A 24639-nucleotide genomic window follows, 5' to 3' on the forward strand; every position below is an offset into this window, starting at 1 on the left:
GCTTCGGATTTAACTACAAATATATTGGAAGCTCTTATTTGCAAAGCCTCTGATTTATTTCAATTTCATAAGTCATTTTTCTTCTATATTCTTCAAATCATGCTCAAGTCCAATTAAAAATGAAATAGAGATTCTGGCAGAATATCTATCAACGTATGTCAATAGGTTTCGTAAATCCGTGTCTGTTTCAATGTAATTCCGCAATCAAGGTCCGATTGATGAAGCGTAGAATGTATTTACCACCTTCTCGTCCTAGTTCAATGATTTAGAGTCGGTGGCATATTATTCTGACAGAGAAACAGTATTAAAAAGAAAGAGAGTTAAACTTCCCTGGCATCCGTCCAAAATCTAACACGTGTAGGTTGATGGCTGTTTGAAAAGTATCCTGCTTCAATTTTCTTTTTACCGGAGTAGAGGGGAAATAAAAAGAGGTGGTACATTTGGTGAATGCTTTTCATTCTGCCTTCCCAAAAAGAAAAGCATTTCTCTCTATCAGCAAATAATTTAGAGAACTCATTTTTCTTATAAATAGAATTTTCCCTAGAAATCGAAATAAGATATACTAAATAATGTGATTGTTTTTATATTTCTTATGGTTCGCTAGAATCAGATGGAAAATGTTCTTTCATAAGAAAAAGGCATCTACAGAATATATTTTTTCTTAGAAGCCATTTATAAACTAGGCTACCAATTTTGGGATATTTTTTACTCTCCCCTTCCACCCCGAAAGTAATGTAGCCGCTGACGAAACACAAATTTCCCACTTATTTTTCGAAGATAGATGAATTTTTAACAAAAAGCTTCATTCTCAACAAAGAGAGATGATTTTTATTTCTTAATAGGTGAATTTTCAATGTGAAAGGACGAACTTTTGACAAAATGGTTGCATTTTTGGACCGAAAAGATGACTTTATCAAAATAGTTGGATTTTCAGTCCGCAAGGCAAAAACTTTAGACAAACATACAGATGAATTTTTAGCCAACAAAGATGACTTTAACAAAGTAAGTAACTTTTTAACAAAATAATTAAACTTTTGAGAAAATAGTTACATTTTCAACAAAAGATCTAAATTTTCAACATACAAAGATAAATTTTTAACTAACAAGCAAACGAAAAAATGGTAATTTTTCACCAAGTAGTTCAAACCTCAACAGAACAGAAGAATATTGGAAAAGATTAATTTTCTACCCAAAATTACGAATTTTTAACAAAATAGTTTAGTTTTGGACCTGAAAAGTCAAACATTTTATAAAACATTTTACTTTTAAGCCCAGTTAGATGAATTCTCAACAAGAATGTTAATTTTTACTTTAAAAAAATGAATTTTAAACCAAATAATACAAAATATATATAACTGAAAACGTTATATTTTCAGATTACAGAATTAAGTTTCAACAAAAAAAAACGGATTTTCAACCATTCGAACTCAATGCAAAACTAGAATTTTTAACGGAAGAGTTCATTTTCAAAACCATATATTTTAATTCTCTACCGAATTGTTGAATTTTTAATCAAAAAAGAAAAATCGTCAAATAATTGGAATTTCCAACTCAATATATGAGTTAAAAAAAATTAATTTTCAACTAAATATTTAAATTATCGACCAAAATCATGATTCTTCAACTAAAATTATATATCTTCAACCAGAAAAAAGTGAATTTGTTGCGGAGTAGTTCAACATTCAACCAATTTGTTGAATTTTCAAATGAAAGGATAATTTTTTAACGAAGAAGAATAGTTTTTTACCATAAAAGACAAATTGTCAAGAAAATTCAGGAATTTTCAATGCATTTTTATCGAAAAAGATAAATTTACAGCCAAACATGAAATAGTCCAATTTTCAATTTAAAAAACTTATCTTCAATCAAGTACTTGAATTTTTTTACCAACAAATATTAATTTTTAACAAAGTAGTTGCATTTGCAACAAAATAATTATATTTTAAATTGAATTGTAGAATGTTTAATCACAGGGGATACAATTCGAATTAAAAAATAGTTTAAAAATAGATATTTCTACCAAAAAAGTAACTTTTAATAAGAAATATGTTGACTTTCTCATTGGTTCCTATTGCTTCAATTTGCGTTCAAGCGAAAAATCAAAAAAAAGAGAAAGTTTCTTGAAAATAAGGACAAAAATAAGAATTCCTGGAAAAAGGAAAAGAGGGGAAGAAGGAAATAGTGTAAAATTTGAAATATTAAAGTGAATTAGTGACGTAGTTTATGGACGGCCCCTTATAAAATATTAACCCTAATTTTAGTCTGAAAGCAGGCGATAGAAACATTCGCATGAATGGTGAATATTACAAGAGATGAAAAATAGAAGGACAGCTGAGATGAGGAACTCTGTCAACAATTCTGTCCCTAGTGTTCTAGTTTCTTCTGCATCAAGACATATCATACCTTATAATAAAAACGGGAAAGAGACTTGCTCCCGCTCATCTAAACGCAGTGTTGCTCGAAGATGTTTCATGCCAGGATTTGCATCCTGCTTGCTGTCCATGTCAGTAAAATTTATTCGTTATTTCTCATTTTTTCTTATCTCCTTTTCCCCACTCATGTAGTTTCGCACTCCAGTTACCCCTTTAGTTTATACTCAAAAGCGTTACAGGTATTCATATGTATGGGGATTTTATACATATTTCATGTTGCCTGAGCCTTACCTACCGTGCCAACTACTGTATACTGAAGGGAACTATGTTTATTATGTACACGTTCATGCAAGGTGATTGACACAGAGTGGAATTCAATAATAATGACTTTTTGCGGTCGCCTTGAATGTAGCCAAAGCATCTTATTGATCGTTTATTCATTTTTTCCTATTCATTATTCAGTATTTGTTTTTCAAGTAGATCAGTCTTGACACTAATGCAATTAGAAATTTATATGGACTAGAGTGTACGAAGACTAATTGAGGAGTATGTTTTTGTTAGCCAACATATTGGTATAGGGTAATCGTCACATGAAAAAATTATACGAGTTTTAGCCGAAAATTATGCGACCTTGTGGCGTATAAGGAGTAAGAGTGAATTCTTGTCAATCTCAATGATATCCGCTTTAAAGTACTCCCCTTTAAAAACCACTACCTTCTTCCAGCGTTCCTCTCACTTAGGGAAGCACTCCTTAAAGTGACCTTTCGGAATAGCTAACAGCTACTTCGTTACATTCTATTTTATGTCCTCCACATATTGAAATCTTTTTCCTTTTAAAGGAAACTTCAATTAAGAAAACAGCCAGAAATCACAGGGAGCCATGTCGTAACTGTATGAGGATTGCCGAAGTTGTGTAAGGCCGTGTTTTATCAGAAATTGCAGAATAACCTGCTAATAATGGATAGATCCGTTGTTTTGGTGAAAGGCCTAGTCGCCACTTTTCTAAAAATCAGGTAAATTCCTTTTTACTGCGTCACGTGATCTTTTGAAAACTTTTTGGCAATACTCTTTGTTTACGTCCAACATTTTGAAGCGTATTCATAATATACAGCACATTCCCGGTCGAAGAAAAAAGTAAGCATTACTTTGTTTTTGTTCCGATTATCAATTGAAATACGACCACTTTTAAACCATCAAAGCCACTCTTTAATTTGAGTATCACACCATAGAATCATCCCCATCCACTTTCTAGATCAAAACGATTGTTTCCGAAAATGAAAGGCCTAGTTTTTGGCATAATGTAATGCACACCTATATTTCGCTGTGTTTCGTCATCCTGAAATGTCAAACGTACGTGGTTAAACTTTTACGCAACTGCGTACCCTAATCCACTCACGAATCGCAGATCCATGTCACTTAGCAGGAGGGGCTTCACAGAGGGTGCCTTTAAACGATAAATATGTACTTATTTTTTATAAGAGCACAACTAGGTAAGAACTTAGATCACGAAGTCGATTTCTTTTCGGTAAGACCCCGTATATAATAATCTTTAAATTCATTTCATCACTTTGTCCACTTTGAACCTTCTATGTTTCCAGAAATACCAAAAAATCAATTTCAACAGAAAAGTTCGATTTGAAGCTAAAAAGATTAGTTTTCAAATAAAAATGAAACCGTTAAATTTTTAAAGACGAATCTTTAACAAACAAGATTAATTTTCTCCCCAAAAGACGAGTTTTTAACAAAATAATTAAGTTTTCAATCTAAAACTCAAATATTTTAGAAAATAGTTTTTAATCAGAAATACGAATTTTTAACAAGAAAGTTAATTTTCAATCAAAGAAAAAACTAGTGTTTAACGAAATAGTTACAATTTCAACCAAAGAAGTGAATCTTCGAAAAAGGAATTAAAAAAATAGTTTTTGTAACGCATGCACGAAACGTTAACTTTTCCAGTCATGTATTGCGTGCGAGAAATAAATTCAAAAACGTGATTAAAATCAGTTATCAAAATATTTTGTTCTAGCTTCTGCGTGTGCGCACTTTGAGCTAGATTACTTTAGCTTGCTGTTGCGCTTGCGCATTTCGATTTAAAATTACTTTCCATAACTACTGGAATCATAAGTTCACTTCATTATGATTTTACGGTTCACTGACTGATTGTAAGTAGTAAATAGTAATTGGACAAACTCGAAATGACAAGTTGCCATAAATGACTGATAAATTACCATAAATCAACGATAAATAACAAATAAATTACTCATAAATTACCTAATATTTTTGGATACCTCAAATTTCGTGTAATTTATAAATTTGCCCTCAATTTCCGGAAATTTTTTTAATTCAGCAGTTTTCTATAAATTTCCGGAAATTTTTGAATTTCTTGAAAACAGCTTTGGAAACCTTACATTTCTGGAAATTTTCGCTAATTTACAAATTTCCAGATATTTTCGGTAGTTTTTGGTCATTTTACCATAAGTTTCCGTAAAATTCGTTTAGATTGTTTCTCAAATAAGAAAATTGTTATCAGAAATATCGTATGGAACCAGTGCCGATAGTAGACTGTTGCAACTCATGTTCAGTTTACAGTACTCGCCATCGGCTTATCTTCGGGTCGCCTTTGGCTCTTACAGCAAACTCGTTTAAAGTTTAAAATATTCTGGAATATTAAAGGAAGAAATTTTCAGGAGTAATGAAAAACAATCTTTTGAGAGAGCCAAAACACGAATAAAATTTTCCGATTGAAAAAAGCCTAAAAAGTTAATTTCAGACATTTAACGTCTGCATGGTAACAAAAAAATGGAGAAAATTATAATTTCAATTAAACGAAAATCATGTTTGACTAGCTGCGAATTCGATCTCGGGTGTTTCGGCACTCATTTGAAGAACTATCAAGTTATATGTGTTTTTATTCAACTTTTATTCCGGTAAAACCGGTTATACATCATAGCAACGGACTAAGTCAAGTAACTGATGAGATTAGAATGTTATAAGTTGATTCAACTAATTTAATACGATGCTTGAAACCTCCTGCGATTATGTTGTAGGTATACAATTACGAGCGGCCACGAGCGTTGGAAGTGACAACAATCACCTCTGGATGCTTTCTTAGAGCTACCATCTGACACTCCACGGGTTTTTAGTCGCTCACTTCCTGATGGTCAAGAAAGTTTCTTACAATGCATCAGGTGTTTAATAAAACCGCCTTCTGAGCTGCTGCCAATATCCTACTGACTACTAAATGTTCAAGATCTTCAGTGCATCTTGCGTGACCATTGCCTGTAGCCGAAATCACAATGGGATGAATAGATGCATGGTTTACATTCCTCCATATAGTCTTTACTTCATGCCTTAACTCGCTATACTTGTGGATCTTCGTTGTATAGGTTGACTGCAAATTTCGGTTAAGCGGACAAGCAATGTTGATGATGTAGACTCTTCCACTTTTTTATTATCGCATCACGATGTCAGGTCGATTAACCCGGATGTAATGACTCGTTTGGATAGTAACATCCCAATATGAGATGTAATCTTCGCTTTCTCAAATGGACATTGAAATGTATCTATAGAAAGGCATCCATTCTTTTAAGAGTCCTAGGTTTAGGGCAAGTTGTTGATGTACAATGCCCGCTACATCATTATGTTTGTGCGTATATTCTCTCTGAGCCATTACGCGGAAGCGATCAATAATTTGCTTGATGGATTCGTTGGTATCTCCACATAATCGGCACACGAATCCTTCCGTCTCTGGATACAGAACACCCTTTCTTAGCCAAATATTAGATGCCTCACTATTCACTTTACTTTGATCTAACGTGTTGAGGTGCTCGCCATGGATGGCTTTCTGCCTCCATTGTATTTCTAATTCCTCTGTGACGTCTGCCCTGATATTCAAGGCCCTATCTCAGAACAAATTTAAGGGCGTATAGGAAAGATCCGCTTTACAGATGCTACTGCAAAGCGCAACATTTCGTTTGCTATTAAAATAGTTTCGCAACTGTATAACTTGTGACTCACAAAGTTTTTTGGCATTTACAACGCCCCTACCCCCTAAATGTCGTGGCTCAAGTTGCCAAGAATTTCTGCGATGCATTCGGTGCTTCGTCATTTCTACGCAAACAATTCTGTTTAACTTTTCAAGGTCGGTGTTAGACCATTTTATGAGCTCAAAAGAGTACATGAGGACAGGGATGGCATATGTGTGTATTGCCCTGATTTTGTTTTCCGAGTTGAGGAAACTCTTCATAATCAATCTGAGTCTCATAGTGAAGCCAGTCGTGAGGCTTGACTTAACTATTTTATACTGAATACCCTTAGATTAAAGAATACCCAGATATTTATATGATTCTCCTGCAGCCATTTTCTCGATGTCATTTTCGAACTCGTTCTCTATCTCTGCGGTCCCTAACTCTCCTATGATTAAATGCACTGTTCTATATTTATAGAGTCCGAACTCCATGTGGATATCATTGGAAAACTGCTTTGTGACATCGATCGCTTGCTGCAGTTTCCGGGCTGATCTAGTGCACAGCTTCAGGTCATCCATGTAAAAAAGATGGGTCACTTGATGACCAACCTCATTATCATGAATTCTAAACCCAAAAGACGTATTGATCTAGTTATCCTTGGTTGTCCTTGATCGAAATACTTAAATCTTCTAAAAACACCTTGTCGACGCTAGATGAACACACGTCATATCCAACCTGATCTTCCATGCTGGATCTCGATCCTTTGCTGGGACAAAAACTGCATTTGCAGGCCTAGTTTTTCGGCCTAATGTTCTAATGGTTGCCACAGCTGCTGTCGAGATGTGCTATTAGTGCACGCAGATCATTTGTGATGATAATTTTGGACAGAGAACGCCTTAGTGTTGGTTCTACATACCTGAACTCTAGTAAAGCATGACCAAAATTCCTTTCAAGGTGCTGTAGTTTTTCTGGGATTTCCCTATCCACATCTTCGTTATTAATATCCGGATGTGGTTCTAATGGATCCAGTACATGATGTTCATTATCCCTAGCACTTGTGCCTTCAGCATCAATCAAGTCTTCCTTGTACACATCTTCCAAGGCCAGTTCATCAATAGGAAGCTGCTATTCTCTTCGTCATCAGCCTATTTGGCATGTGAAGCCCTGTCAGTAGTAATGCTACCGCCAGCATAGCCGTCAAAGTCATGAGAGGAAAGCTCAAGCCCTACCGCGACATCAACGCGGAACACCTTTAGTACTATTATGTTTCATTAAACTTTTACTCGGTTGAACCTGGTTATATATCGTAGCCACGGACAAAGTCAAGTGACTGATGGAATTAGAATGTTGTGAGTTAATTCAAATAATTGAATAAGATGCTTAAAACCTCCTGCGATAATGTTGTAGGTATACAATTACGAATAGCCACGAGCATTGGAGGTGACAACATTTACCTCTGGATTATTATTATTATTATTACACCACTAAGCCATTGCCCTTTCAGGGTAGGCGTAGCTCATACAGTGGGGAATGGATTAATGTGAGGAAGGGATATAGAATTTATAGGTTGATCCAGAATTCTCGTGTTATTTATTTAAGTAACACGTTCGTTAGTGTCCAAGATCTTTTGTTTCAGGCGTCATTCACTCTACTGACAATCTTTTTATTAACTATTTGCCGCCATACTTTTATTTCATGGCATACTTATCTAGCTTCTTTTACGTTCATGCATTTCTTCATGCAGACTCTCGTATTTCTGTGGTTTCTTATGTCTATTCTAACTAGGGTCTCATTCACAAATTCTAACCATTCTTTCCGCGGTCAGCCTCTGGGCACGCTGTCATTTATTATACCTTGATACACTTGTTTTGCTATTCGTTCATTTGGCATTCTCTCAACATGCCTGAACCATCTTAACCGATTTCTTCACCATGTTTTTCTCCATGTTTTTTCCGAAGTCTACAAGCCTCCCTTCTGCGCCACATTCTGTGAGAATGATCTCGTTACTCGCTTTGTCCTTCAGAGTTTTCCTGCATATTATGCGCAAGAATCTCATGTCAGTTGCGTTAATTTTCCTCTTATCTTTTTCTTGATAGGTCTGTGTCTAACTACTGTATAGTACAATGGGTTTAAATATAGAAGCATGTATTGCCATTTTAGCTGAATTAGATATACTATTACTTAGGATAAGGGGCCCTGTTCTACCAATAACCTTTTTACCTTCGTTTATGCGTCTACCTAACTCCTCATATTAATATATAATATATTAATAATGAGCACTGTTACTTAGGATAAGGGGCCCTGCTCTACCAATAACCTTTTTACCTTCGTTTATGCGTCTACCTAACTCCTCATATTAATATATAATATATTAATAATGAGCAGTTCAGTGTTTCAAAATTTACCTTCAACACTAATTTTTAGAATTTTTTGTAGGCGAAGATCAGTATAAGAAAAATCATCCAGAATGATTACAACTCCATGCAATTTATTAAAGAAATAACAACAAGGACTGAAATTTTGTTTGATTTAGTCTACTTTTGCTAGTGAATTATCATTTGAAAGAACCTCTTTTTTCTGTGGAGTTAATAGTAAATATTTAAAAGGCCGTGAGAGAGTAGTTGAAAGGTTTCAAAGAGCTTCAGTAAAGAAAGGAGCATGTGTTTTGCCCATGTAAATGAACATGAATAGGGTAAACTGGAATTAATTGGGGTATTTGACAGTGATCTAGAGTGATCCGGTTTATCAGAAATAATTTTGAAGTGGAATTTGAAGGTTAAACGATTTGAATTTGAAATGCACTTAACCTGGAAACCCTCTATTATAGAACGCTGACATTTAACTAATTGTACAAGCACAATTTAATTCTCTCATCGTATATTATCGCTGCGTTTTCATATAACTTTGTTTGAAGTAGAATTGTAGTAAAACAGGCAAACATTTGTCTGAACGATTTTATAAATCCAAAATCCGAACCGCGAAATAAGATCTCTAAATCATAGCCATTAATTTCCCTGAGTGTGAGTAGTGATTGCTTTACGAAAAGAAACTTCAACCTTCGTTTCACACTGTTACCTCACGGGGTGACCCGAGTAACCTCTGCTAACGAAAAAAGAAGAAAAATGACCCTAGTACCAGGGAACAAGTTCGAAGTCGACCGATAAGAGGCGTAAATCTCCGAGATCCAACACTCCTTTCTAGCTAGCTAGAAATCGTAATGTGAAAAATCTTATCACAGCACTCAAGGCATCATCAAATAAATTTTTCTGTTGAAATCGTGATTGCCTGAGTATTTTTCAAATCCTTCGCAATAGATCATTTTATGAAATTTAAATTCAAAGAAAGCAGTAAAATTTTACACTCTGGTGGTGCTAATTTAACGTGAAGTAAACTGAATCGGCAATTGTATGCGGCTGAGAAATGGTGACAGGAATAGTGCTACAAATCCTCGCCGCGAGACCTCTAGTGAATCAGCACGTACATATAAGAGTTATATTAATATGAGGGTTTCTACTAGATGAATATGTGCACAAGTTATATAAAAAACCTTTGTATAGAATATTGGGTTACTTCCTTATTTTAGTCTCAGTTTTTATTGCCTGGAAGGTCGTTGAAAGAAAATATAAATCCTAAAGCTTTTGGATCCTTTAAAAAATGAAGAGTTATCGCTAATATCAAATTTGAAATTTCCAAAGAAACGGAAACGTTCCCATTTGATCCATTTTGTGAAGAAATTGAGTTTTCTTAAAAAATTATACTTTATCGCTTTCCAACCATATTATTTGAGTGAAAAAATACCGCTGTGTAGAACTATGGAAAATAAAAAATGAGCCATATTTTATCTTTCTATCATGTACCGAAAATATGAATTGGAAAAAATAAGAGATACCACCAGAAGGTCAATCAATGTCTCTTGATGAAACGAACCACATTTAAGTTACAGCTGTGTTATATTTTAAGAAATAAATCAGTTTTTCTTGTATAAAAAAATTAAACAGTTAAAAAACTTTTTTAAATATTCATTCATAGATTATGAAAGGACATCAAAGGTTAATCAATAGGTCATTAGAAGCGACTTGAACACGCGAAAAATTACATCAAAATTACAGTATTGATATATTCCCAATGTCTAAAAATCCTCATATAAACTAGGTAAGCGATTTTAATTGAAAATAAAAAAAAGTAAACGGTTTCAGAATACGCATAAAACAACATACACAGTACTGTTGTATTCTGAATAACAAAAAAGTTTTCTTCGTATAAACCAGATAAACAAGACAAAATTTTAATTTATGAATCGGCATTTCTAGATTACAAAAGTCATGGAAGTTTCGGCAACAAGTGACTTGAGAAATCTCCAAGATTTTAAGGAATATATAAGATATAGGACGGTAATATTGTTAATATCAAGAAAGTTTTTGAACAAACACACTAGATATATCTGATAGTATTGTTGCACGAAGAAAAATAGATATTAAAAAATTCGATATTTAACTATGATATATAGACATTACAGCACAATATTTAATATCTTCTATTTAATCTATAAGATATTGAAGGGCAATGTCTATTTACATTAGAAGTGTAAAATATGTGATACTAACCGTTAATATCTACGATATTAACCATGCGTAACTGTATTGGAGCAACGTCGTTGAGGGATAGTGTGGCGTTTAAAGTTTCCGTGGAAAAAATATTAAGGGCTTTTGGATACGAATATCATAATTTTCCCAAAAAATGAGGATACAGTGCTACAGGCATAATTTATGTTAGCCTTAAACAATGTATTATCCGCTCTACAAGACAATTAAATAATTATTTTAAAAAGGCCAATGCTCGTGGATTTGGGCACTAAAAACAGGGGATCGCAATATAAAATCTCTTTGGATTTTATAAAAATTTACATGTTTTACTTTTGCATAATTTGACAAAATTTTTTGGATATATTAGATTTTTTCCCTTATTATTTTGGATACTGTCATTTAAAACCTTCTTTTTAATATCGATTGAAACACTGAGAGACTTTTTGTTAGATTAAATGATAAAAATGAATGAGTATTCAGTATAATACCCTTTTGAAAATAGGAAAAACAGGGTTTGTGTATCAAAAATTAATGTAGCGGTTTTCAGATGTCAAAACTAATATTTTTGTCTGAACAAATGCAAAGTTAAAACGATAGTAATATATTTTATTCGAAAAAGCGCAAATATGTTTTGAAGTTGCGATACAAAGCATGTGAGAATCTCAAAAATCTATATCAAAAATAACTCACCTCCACCAAAAGATTTAGCTTTCAGAAAGAGGAACTAACTCAGGGCAGTATGACAAATAACTAGGCCTTGTTTCACGAGTGATTTGTTGCTTCAGACATTTCGTTAATAGATAGCTTAAACATTTTATCACTTTCAATGATTTAATTGATTTAAACAAAAAAATTTTAATAATTTGATATGTCGGTAACACAGTATAATAAACTTAAGTGTATTTAGATGTAATATTTTATAAATTGTACTCATTGAATTAAATCGTATTCTATCAACTTCTTTTTGACAATATCAATTTCTAAAAAACGTTTTCGAGATTATGATATTCACTATTTGTCTTATTCAAATTATTTTTCAAAAAATCAGTAAAAAGATTATCATTTTTTCATAGTGTTAATTCTCGAAATGGAGGTTCATAATATTTCGTATTTAGAATACTACTTTGCCGTCTTCGTGTTTTAAATAATCGCATGATATTATTAAACTTCGTTACTGAAATACAAATAAGTATAATCAAATCTCGGTTTCCTCGATTTCGGAACGATATTATACCAAATTCTAAATCATCTTTTTCTTTTATTCTAACAAAAGGTCTCTCAGTGTACTTTACTTCAACATCTACATTTTTGCGCTGCAGTTGAATCGCTAAGATATTATATGTTGATGGTCTGCCATAATATCCATTTTTCCCGTGTGTATTTTGAATGTCAAAAAAGTTTCTCCCATATAAACAAAGTAAACACTTTTTATCATTTCTCTAAACCTCAAGAAACCCACTTGTAGATCTGACTCAAAATCGTATCAAACTTAAATATCGACTGGATATCTACTTGAATATATGTGACGTGGAACGAAGAAATCAGCCTTAGGACCGAAAATGAGCTTACAAGAAAAATCAAATCAAACTGAGAGAAAGACGAAGAGGTAGCAAATGGACGCTTATACTGACAATGCTAAGCGGTCCATATATGTGTAAAGGCTCGAGAAATATGAATGAGAACGAAGGTTGACTACGGTCGACTACGGAAATAGTGTGCGATAGCAATTAATAATAATCATATTATGTGTGATTTTCATGTTTCATTACGTCTTATGAAAAAATTGAAAAAGAACTGGAAAGTTATTAGGAAAAACTGTATATTCGCGAGCATCAAATGGTGATCAACCAAGCCAAACGTATTAGAACTTCGATGTATCACACTCTTACGTTGTGCAAGATGGTTGGTGCAAGAGTCAAGTGCGATGCGAAAAAAATCACCTCCCAACATTGAGCTCCAGAAAATTCAATTTTTATCGTGAAATAATTGAGACTTTTTTACTCGACAGGAGCAATCTCCATTATTCAGAATCAGTAAAAACAGAGAAATCGATTTTTTGATACTAAAGCTAGTTTCTTCGTTCCACGTCACGTACAGTATTAATTGTTAAAAGCTTCTTGTTCGAACACCAAAGTTAAGCAGCACTTAGCCCGGTTATATTTTTTTAGGAACCGTCGTACAATATAGAGTGCATTTATCCGGTTTAAGCTGTCTTTTTATCGAAGTACTAATAATAATAAGCCAGCATGTTGCAGACTTACACCCACATTTAAAAAAATTGCCTTTTCGAGTTTCGGGGGTTGAATTATATGGACATGTGTCCAAAAAGTATACTTCAAATCTCCTTCTATATGAGGAAGCAATTAAGGGTTTAAAATTTTTTACCCCAAAAATTAAGATTTAAATGTATTCAAATATCTTACAATTTTGAAGAATCGAAACCAACTGAATGAACTGAACTACAATTTTTTAAAAATTCGTTGGTCATTATAATACTTTGACAAGTATTTTACAATTGTAGATACACGGAGAAAATTTGTTCATTAAAATTTACCCAATTAGTTCGGTAAATTACTGCATTTAGATAAAGTTTACAATTATTTTAGGATTTAATACAAAACAGAACTATAAATATTACAAATGAGTTATGTAAAATCTCAAGTACAAAAGTGAAAATTATGATATGTATTAATTCATATAGGGATTGCATTATTTTCATACCAGTATATCATAAAATAACGCAAAGTAATGCAAATTTTTATTAAATGAATGATATAAAGTTTATTTTCGTATAATACCCAGGCGGAAATATTATATATAGTTTATATATAAAACTTCACATTATATATAAACTATATATAATTTTTCCGCCTGGGTATTCACGATTCAATTAAAAGAATGTATAGATTGCAGATTTTTTTTAGATATTTTTACTTTTATTATGAGAGGAATTACACAACAGTATGATAAAATGCGAATCGCTAGACTTCAACATTTTAAAGTTTTGATTATTATTGTAGGTCCTCAGAAAATATTACAAAATATAAATTAGTTTTACATGTTTGATCTTATTCCTTAAGTTCTTACCTAATTTAATTTAATAGATTTTATATCAATGTAATTTGTAAGTTTTTAATGTTCAATTTTTCACAAATTTAAAATATTGAAAATTAAATAATTTAGGGTTTTAAGGTTACAGAATTTGTAATAAAAAAATTATCCAATGTTTTTATTGACTTCCCCTAAATTTATAAGCCCGTTTATTAATAAAATGTTAAAATAAGGAATTTCGATGAACGGGGACCAGATATTTTTTTAACGGCCCTGACGTACTCGTACTTTAACTTTTTAGCCGAATTTTTTGTTCGATATTCTAACGAACGCGTTAAACTTAAAGTAGGTGGTTCGAAACCCGTAACAGCGTTTTAGATTTTTAAAAGGATTAATATTATTAAAAGCGTGCAACTATACTATATGTAACATATTGCAATTTAATGTAATTGTCTAAGACAAATTGTGTAAGGATTTGTGTAGTAAGTGGATGACCCTCCACAGAATCTAATTATAGCGAGAATTTTTTTTTGCTGACGCACGAAATTTCACATGACTGGGATGTAGAATTCACATATAGAGCGGTAGACTTTGTTTTCTTTGATTGAAACTGTAACCAACAATTCGAATCATTTTAACTAATTGGTAGGTAATCGAGATCTCATTTCACTTAACTGCCAGGTAATCTTTTTTATCTAGTTGTATTATTTCTTAATGAATGGCAAATTAATTAAAATAAATTTATGTTAATAATTAATTTTTTCATATAAAATATTACCCTATTTCATTTTACATGACTGAATGTGAAATTTTAATAAAATGCCGTAATGTCCTCCGTTTACCAAACGAAGTTATGTAAAATTTAACGGACAAATATTCTCCGTGTATAATTATTAATATAAAAAATGTAGTATTCATAGGAAGGCCTAATTTTTTATTAAATAGTGTTATTTGTATAGAAATAAAAGAGTATATTTGTTTCAGATTATTTTATTAGTGACTAATGTACATTTTTTATTTATAATACCAGTGAATGCTGAAAGACGTGAAGTCCCTTGTCATTTCCATTAGATTATTACATTGAATTTAAGTGGATAGTAATTTTAAAATGTCATATTGAATTTATTAACAGAAAAATGGTACCATTTTCAATTTAAAGTATTAAAAATTTAAGTCGTTTGAATATGAAACGCTGCATTATTAAATTTGAACCCTTTAATAATATTCACTTTGAAATTTTGAATTTCAAAACATTAAAAAATAAAATGAGCATGTGTCGTGTTTTTAAAATCTAACAGTTTCAAATTCAGGACTATCAAAATTGGCAGAATGACAAATTTCAACATATATGTCCGTGCACCTTTTGAATAATGTAAACATTGAAAAATCTAATTGAATACTTCTGAACATATTCGAACTGTCACTTTTTCACCGTTTAATAACTTTAAACCGGAAGTTTGTAAAATTAAACAGTTCCAAAAATCACTAAAACCTGTAAATATGTAACTGAAACAGTGAGAACTGATGAAATTAATGATAAAAATTCACGCAATAAAAGTTGGCTTATTTTTATTTTAAATAATACCAATTTAGCCCATCAAAATAAAAAGATTGTTATTTTAAAGTTTTAAAATTATGTATTTTTCAACTTGAATCTTATCAATCTTGATTTGCTAGTTGTTTTTATTATTAATAATTATAATAAAAGCTGTGTGTTCCGCGGGCTATACGTACTTATAATAATTCCAGATATTTTTTAGAATAATGATATATTTTGTATACATATTTGAACCAATTTTAATCGTTATTTTTTTAAATTAAATTATAATGATGAAATTAGACTCTAATAGAGGTAGTTTTCGATTAATAATAGCGTTTCGATCGTAGCTTTTTTGGGCACAAATTTTTCTGAAAATGAAATGAAATTATTTTATTGTAGAAGAATGCAATTTTTCGCATTAAAAACTGTGCGGATTTCCAGAATTCATTTTTCGTTCATAAAAAAGGGTGTTTTTTATTTCTGAAGGATTCTTTCCAACTTTTTTGTACTCTTTCCTCTCGCTTACTTTTGCTGATAACAGTTGTAATTTTCATGTTGAAGTAAAATTGTTCTTGTGTATCATACAATAAAATACGAATTTTGACGTAGGAAGGATTTATTCTATCTCAAACGAGTTACCATTCATTTAGTGACGTGCGCTTTCAAATTTATTTCATACATCATTATAGGTAATTAATATGAAGCTCACTAAACTAAGAAAGAAATCTGACATTAAAATTGAAAATAGGTAGTTTTTGGCCAATAAGGGTATCTAATGTCAACTTTTCTGTGTTTTAGACTTTTTGAATATTATGTTAGTTATTTTAATTCTTTTCTCTTAATTTCTGAAAAATTATTTTAACGTTTTTCTGTACTTTTTTATTTTTATTACCTTTTCCTGTGACTGCTCACGATTTTTATCCAAAACTACATTATTTTTTAGTATACATAATTGGAAAAGAATTGAGAATAAAGTAAGAAAAAAGTGAAGAACGATAGCATTCGCATACATTTCACTGGTTTAGCATTTAAATTGACTTAAGTCGACAAGAGCCAATTACTCGATCGTGCGGATTGAAGCAGCTTAAAGAGGCTTAACTTTCGGCTCCACTGATACTTTTACAAGGACTCACTGCAAAGCCGATTGCATATTTTCCTAAGGAGTTTTCAAAGTATAGAATATATGTATGCACTAGGCTGGTCCAAAAAACGCTTTTCGAACTACAGGGCACGACACCCCCCCCCCTGAAAGTTTTCATTCCTGGTGTCTACGCAGTAAAACCATACTAATAACTTTCATTTCCCACCCATCCCATCCTTCCCGCAGCGCCCCAAATATGACCAAAAAATTTTAAAAACTAGATTTTTACGTATTATTGTTACTTCTTAGCAATTTCCGTCGTGTTTTTCATAAAAATAATTACTGATGAACAATTTGAATATTTACCACGACTTTTTAAATAATTTTTGACTGTTAAAAAAATGCCAATTATTTAAACAATTATTTATTCTCAAAAAGTGTACAAAAACAGTCGTATTTTCTGATTGACATATAATTGTTTGTCATTTTTTGGAGTAACACATTTTTCTAGAAACATTTTTGTTTTAGTATCCTATACTATGTTTTGTTGAAATGGAATTAGAGTTACCACTACGTAGCTTAAATAAAAATACAACCAAAGCCTGCTCAACGTCCTGGGAAATGGTATTTCTGATTGACGTCATTTTACTACCCAGATCTAATACGTTTTGCCAAGTCAGGCTGGTTAATACTTCAAGTCGATCTTCTGATAGAGAAAAATCGCCCAGATGCCCTTTTATATTAGATTCGCAACGTTCGGAAAGTTGCTCCATAAAGTGCTTTATATCCACAAGTTCAAATGTACTGCTATTCGAATAGATTCGCAAATACTGCAATTCTTCCTCAAAGACACGTATCTTAAGCAGGTGTGTTAGACAGCATCCATTTTTTCGGGATTTATATGCCCCGTTTGATAAAGGCTTACACACGGGGATCAAGGGGTATAAGAATTAGATTCTTAGAACTAGAGCACAAAACACAGTATTTACGGGTAGGTATTACTCTATAAAAAGGCACATCTACCATACGAGAGTCCGCAGGAGACTTTACTGCTAACAGTTCAGGAACTGCAAACGTTGGGTCTTTCTCTGACGAACTTTCTGATGATGATCTAGGTGACAGAGTTCTTTGTATCTTCTGTAATGGTCTTATTGATTACCTGTGATGACGCTGCTGCTTCAGCTTCCATATGATATACAAGTTTTGAACTCATCGTATTCCGTAAAAAAACGGAACACCTCCCACATTTCGTTGAATCAGTTTTTTTAGAAGTTGACATGTTTAATAATGTATTTAAAGCGGAACAGGAATTCAATTTTATTCTTACGATTTTCCGTATATTCCTAACTATGTATTCGAAATCTCACTTCCACATTTGCGTAGAATCTACTGATATGAACCGCACTTTGTAATATGAGCGTCTTTCACTTGTTTCACAACACAGTTTTCATTTGTTACCAACGTTTCAAAATCCCGACGATTGATCACTGGTTTGATAATACTAATACGACTGAACTACTGGCATGTATTTGCCTCAAACATTGAATCTCTGAGGTTCATCTAAATAGAGGGAAGGAATGAATCCCCTTCCTCTCAACGATGTAATTGGTCTTTGTTATCATACCTATTAAGATAACATTGCAATATTTTTTATTGTTTTGTAATATCTTAGAATATTTTTATCTGTTTAAATATCACTTAGATTTTTATCGATTATACAAAATATAAGCCAGTATTTCACTAGTAGTATTATCGATACAGTAAATCTTAGGCATATCTAAACGTTAAAAACCAGTGACAAATGCATTTTCAAACAAGCGGGACCCGCTCTGATGTTAGTGCTATGATTTGATGTTATTTGAAATATCTAGTTGATGATCGAGATTGTCTAAAGCTATTCACGATCTGAAGTGATGATCAAACTTTGACAAGTGATATACGCCTTGCAATTGATCGTTCATATAGTGCATAAGTGCTACGGCGCTTTCCTGGCGCAAAGGTCCTCATTGGTCGCTGTTAGCGCGCGATACTTATCGAGTATAATTAACAATTATTAAATTAAAATATATCGTTTTTATAAACTACACATAAATATAAGTAATAACTTAATTTGTGATTTAAGGAGGGAGCAAAATAATAATAGAAAAACCTTGGTTAATGAAATATAAATACATCTTTTGATTTTAAAGAAAATATGATATTATTTAAACATTATACGCACTATTTTTTACCTTGCATTATAAATTAGGTAATTTCTGATATTCATGTGCATTTTATAATTATTTTAATTTCAATAATTGTTAATTATACCCACTTGGGAGGAAGTGGTGGGAGAGCGTGGGTTATCCCCGGCGTTCGCGCGCTCTTCCACCACTTCACCCCATGAGTCGGAGGACCATTTCGCTGGCCCCACCGCTTAAGCAAATTTAACTTTTTTCGGCCAAATATTTAGTGCAGAATTTGTTCGAATTTGTACAACCAAAATTAGAATTTGTGCATCACCGGAAGTACCTTATTTCTCAGAAAACACTGGCGGGGCCAGCGAAACGTTTCGCTGGCCTCGACATTATCCAAAATCAACTTTATATGGCTGCATTATTTTCTTTTTGATTTGTTCAAACTTTTATAACCAACTTCAACCCCTGAAAACTACCCCTTGTGAGAAAACCACCATGACGGGTCCAGCGAAACTTTTAGCTGACCCTGACATTATCCAAAATCAACTTTATATGGGTGCATTAGTTTCATCTTAATTTTTTCAAATTTATGCAACAAACTTCAACCCCTAAAAAACAACCCTGTGTTGAGGAAACGTCATATCGGATCCAGTTCAATGTGCCGCTTGTCCCGACATGATCCAAAGTCTACTTTATATGAATGCATTAGTTTCGTCTTAATTTGTTCAAATTCGTGCAACCAACTTCAAACCCTAGAAACTACCCTCTGTTGAGCAAACCTCGTATCAGATCCAGCGCAAAATACCGCTAGTCACGATATTATCCAAAATCAACTTTATATGGGTGCATTATTTTCGTCTTAATTTGTTCAAATTTGTGCAACCAACTTCAGCTCCTAAGAACTACCCCCCGTGTGGAAAACACCATGGCGGGGGCCACATAAACGTTTCGCAGGATTTGACATTATCCAAATAAACTTTATATGGGTACATTAGTTTCATCTTAATTTGTTCAAATTTGTGCAACGATCTTCAACCTCTAGAAACCACCCCGTCTTGAGCAAACGTCATATCAGATCCTGCGCAACGTACCGCTAGTCACGACATTATCCAAAATCAACTTTATATGGATGCATTATTTTCGTCTAAATTTGTTTGAATTTGTGCAACCCACTTCAACCCCTAAAACTACTTCCTGTAAGGAAAACACTAGGTCGGGGCTAGCCAAGCGTTTCGCTGGCCCCTACATTATCCAAAATCAACTTTATATGGGTGCATTATTTTCCTTTTAATTTGTTCAAATTTGTACAACCAACTTCAACCCCTAAAAACTACCTCATGTGAGGAAAACACCATGGCGGGGCCAGCGAAACGTTTTTCTGGCCCCGACATTATCCAAAATCAACTTTATATGGGTGCATTATTTTCGTTTTTATTTGTTCAAATTTTTGCAACCACTTTCAAACCCTAAAAACTACCCCCTGTGCGGAAAATACCATGGCGGGGCCAGGGAAACGTTTCGCTAGCCCCGCCAAAGTGTTTTCCTTACATGAGGTAGTTTTTAAAGGTTGAAGTTGGTTGCACAAATTTGAACAGATTAAGACGAAAATAATGCACCCATATAAAGTGGATTTTGTATAATGTCGAGGCCAGCGAAATGTTTCGCTGGCCCCGTCAGTGTTTTTCTGAGAAATCAGGTACTTCCGTTGATGCACAAATTCTAATTTTGGTTGTAAAAATTTGAACGAATTCTGCACTAAATATTTGGCCGAAAAAAAGTCAAATTTTCGTGGGTGGTGGGGCCAGCGAAATGGTCCTATGCGTCGGTTCTCCGCAACAAAGGAGCCGAGCCTAGGCAAGGTACCGAACTTCAGACTGGGCTCATCCCCTCTCCATTCATAAGATAATCTTTCCAGTGGATTCGACCTTCTGAACCTTACTGTACCTATCGCGAGTGCTATGGGAAGTACACACGCACATTTTGAACCTGACTTTTGCAAATAATTAGACCAATTGCCTGAACAAGTAGTCTGCCTTTTTGTAAATGTATCTTCTTTTTTCGATTGTTTTCTGACTTTTTACTATTCATTATAGCATATCGTAAAGCATTTGTCATATGAGGTTTCCATTTGATAGTATGAAAATCAGATATTATTTTTTTAAACTATGGCGCACCACTCCGATCAGTTCGGGGGAAAATATGTTGATCTAGGGGATGTACAGATTTTTTTGAAAACATGGTTGAGGCAGTTCAAAAAAATCATCATACAAAAAATTCTCAAAAAATGCAAACATTTTTTACTTGTTATTTTGGTCATAAAATTCTCCTGAATTTTTTGAAAAATTGTCTTATCAGTCTCCATAACATATATTTTGTTAATTAAAATTGGTCAAGCAGTTTTCGAGAAAAATCACCTTTTTTATTTTCCTTTCCTCCACCATAACTTCCATAAAAATGCAGTTTGAAGGTTGAAATTCTTTGAAGTTTTTTACTATCTCAGGAGCAGCATTCAACATGAATTGCAGCCTGATACGAGCGGAAGCCGATTTGCCATGCTTATCCGGCTAGACCCCGTTCAAGTAGACACCATATTGAATTCAATATATATCGTTTTGCATTACGAAAATTTCAAGTCAAACTGTATTGCATTTTTGACGAAATATTTGAATTAAAAAAAACAGTTTTTCTAAAAAAATACATCAACTTCAAGCCAAAGACAAATTAATAGTATATTTTGATACAAGGGAGAGGAAGGAGCGACTTCCACGAGTGAAATCGCTTCTCTCCCGAGTCACACATGATGCTTCTAACGCCTTTATAAGAAAAGAATTAAGTGATTGTAGAGAGAGTTGTAGCGGACAGGTCCAGGTGTGAATCCCCGTCGAGGGGCGAAGCCCCCCCCCCCCCTGTAGAAAATTAAAACCACTTTTGAGTCTTAATAATCCATTTTGCGAGAAAAGAAAGAAAAGAGCGATTTTCACTTTCGCTTTTTAACGAGTTCAGTGCATTTTTCACATTTACGTGATTTTTAGATTTAAATTTTTAAAATGAATCGATATATGTTATAATGGAGCAATTATTCATTTGAAACGTCATGGCACTGTCTGTAATTTTTATGTCGCCTAATTCTTTCATCTGCATCAGACAATCTGCTTGTATTGATGTGACAAAATTGATCGAAGTTTCCAATCCAGCGGCGCTACTGATACTAGTATCATTTTTACCATCTGATGTAATTCTTATTTCTTCCCTTGGAAGCAGAATAGCTAAATCGCCAAAAGCGCATACGTCAACAGTCTTTTTCCCAGTGCTCTGAAATCGCTTACATTGCGTTCACTCTAAAGGCACGCAAAATCGTTCTTTTCATGCAGATACTAGCAAAAAAAAGTTTCTACTAAACCGTTGCATTAAAAACCAAGTAGTTGAACTTTCAAGCAAGAGAAACGAATTTTTAACAAGATGGTTCAAATTTTAAACACAAAGTTACAGTTCCATATCAAGAAGAAGTATTTTTTCGAAGACAGTAGAATTTTTAACACTAAAAGGTAATTTTAACCAAGGAAGATGAATTTACTGAAAAATACTCGAATTGTTAACAAAAATAGATGATTTTTTAATTAAATAGTTGAATTTTTAGCATGAAAAGATGCATTTCTAACAAAACGATCGAATTTTCAAACAAAAAAGATTTATAATCAACCAATAATGGCTGTTTTTTCCAAAAAATTTGCATTTTCAAGCTAAAAAGGCGAATTTCTTAGAACACAGTAAAATTGTCAACAAAAAAGTTAGTTTTAAACCAAAAACCTGACTTTAAGGAATGTATCGAAAAAGACGAATTATATCTGTAAAATAGTTTAATTTCGCTACCAATTTTAAAATTGAAGGGCAAACCTCGACAACTGAAATTTTATGAATGTGAATTCTCTTTTGTTAAAGCTCCTTCTGCATTAACGGTCACATTCTCAAAACGTTTCTCGCGACAAAAAAAAGGTTAAAAGCAAATTTTCAGATCTCATTTAAAAAAAAAAAAATTTTATTAAATATTTTGATTGTACCTTGTGTCTTTTATCCACAAATTTAGTTGCTTTATTATTAATGTAATCTTTAACAATTAAAATAAAAACAACGCAAGTTATCAAAAAATTATTAACAACAAATTTGTAGATCTTTTTTGGTTGCACCATTAATGTCTCTTCATTTTTTTCATATCTTGCACAGTTCGACCGAAAATTAAAAAATTGTTTATTTTTCATTATTTTGTGCGATCGCTCATATAATTGGTCTGTTTTTTTTTTAAATCTTGACAATGCTATAACTGTGCCAAAGATCCAACCTGATCTTTTTTTCTAAAGTTAACTTGACAAAAGACGAAGAGAAACCTCCATAAAAATCATTTTTTCTGACTGAGGGGTCTTAAATCGTGGAGACTTAACGAAAACCGACTGTAAATTCAACCTCATCGCATTTAGAATTGTATAGAATTGTAATTGTCACCTGGTAAAATTGGTAATAAATATGTATATTGTATATATATTGTTAATTTCAGAATTAAATTTCTCACTATCCCTCAATTCGCTGCATAAGTTTCACTTCTCTCGCTTGGTTCAAGCAAGCAGCAAGTTTTAATTTTGTATGATGATTCTTTTTTGTTTACTAACATTGTTTTCAAACATTGATTTTATATGTAGGCTGTCAAACTGAAAGACAAAGACGTAGTCGGTTGCCCCCAGATATGTACCGTAGTTTATGGATGAACCCTTTTATTGCACTACGAGAAGATTCCATTTAATGCGCGCATGCTTTCATTCTCTTAAGATAAAACTATACTTCCGGAAACTCAAAAAAAGGGAAGAATTCAAGAGCAACGAACAATTCCTTCTCATACCTCAAAGAAGTTCGATTTCTCGTTAGGAAAACTTTCAAACCTTTCGTTTCACCCGAGTATTGAATTAAAACAAAAGAGAAACTCTTTTCAAGCACGTTCTTAGATAATTTCTCAAGTAAAGATGTAGGACTTGTTTGCATCGATCCTTTGACGCACTAAATGTAATTCTCCAAGAAGATCATGTCTATATTCTACTGTATTTTTCTAAAGTTATCCAATTACAAACTTCTGCATAATTCAAGGCTTGATAATTCTCAATTCCCTTCCTAGTTCAATAAATGGAGAACAAATTTCTTCTTGAGAAAAGAATCGAAAATAGTAGCATTTTTTTACACGCCTTGGGGACAGTTTTATAAACATAATGTGAAACATCTTCATTAGATCTGTGCATTATTCAAATCGAATCGGGCTGTTTCCGAACCGACGTAGTTGAGTTTAAGTCGAAAAAATCCTAATTGAACTAGGTAGGTCAAAAGCCTTTCGAATCGATATTCGAAATCCCTTAGTTCGAATAAAATAAAAACGATTCGAAGTGGGCGATTCAAAGGTCTTTCGAATCGGAATTCGACGCCCTCAGTTCGAATCGAAAGAAAACCGATTCGAAGTGGGCAGTTCGAAAGTCTTTCGAATCGGCATTCGACGCGTTCAGTTCGAAACGAAAGAAAACCGATTCAAAGTGGGCAGCTCTAAAGTCTTTCGAATGGACATTCGACGCGTTCAATTCGAAACGAAAGAAAAGCAATTCGACGTGGAAAGTTCGAAAGTCTTTCCAACCGACATTCAACGCATTCAGTTCGAAACGAAGGAAAACCGATTCGAATGCTGCAATTCGAAAATCTTTCGAATCGGCATTGGACGCCCTCAGTTTTTCGATTCGACTTCGATTCGAAGTGACTATATGTATATTTGCAAATTTCTCGTCGTCTCAGTAGTGTAAAATACGCTGTTTATAGTCTTGAAAGAAGAAACCATTATTATA

Source organism: Belonocnema kinseyi, chromosome 6 (genome assembly GCF_010883055.1).
Source record: "Belonocnema kinseyi isolate 2016_QV_RU_SX_M_011 chromosome 6, B_treatae_v1, whole genome shotgun sequence".
Classification (NCBI taxonomy): Eukaryota; Metazoa; Arthropoda; class Insecta; order Hymenoptera; family Cynipidae; genus Belonocnema; species Belonocnema kinseyi.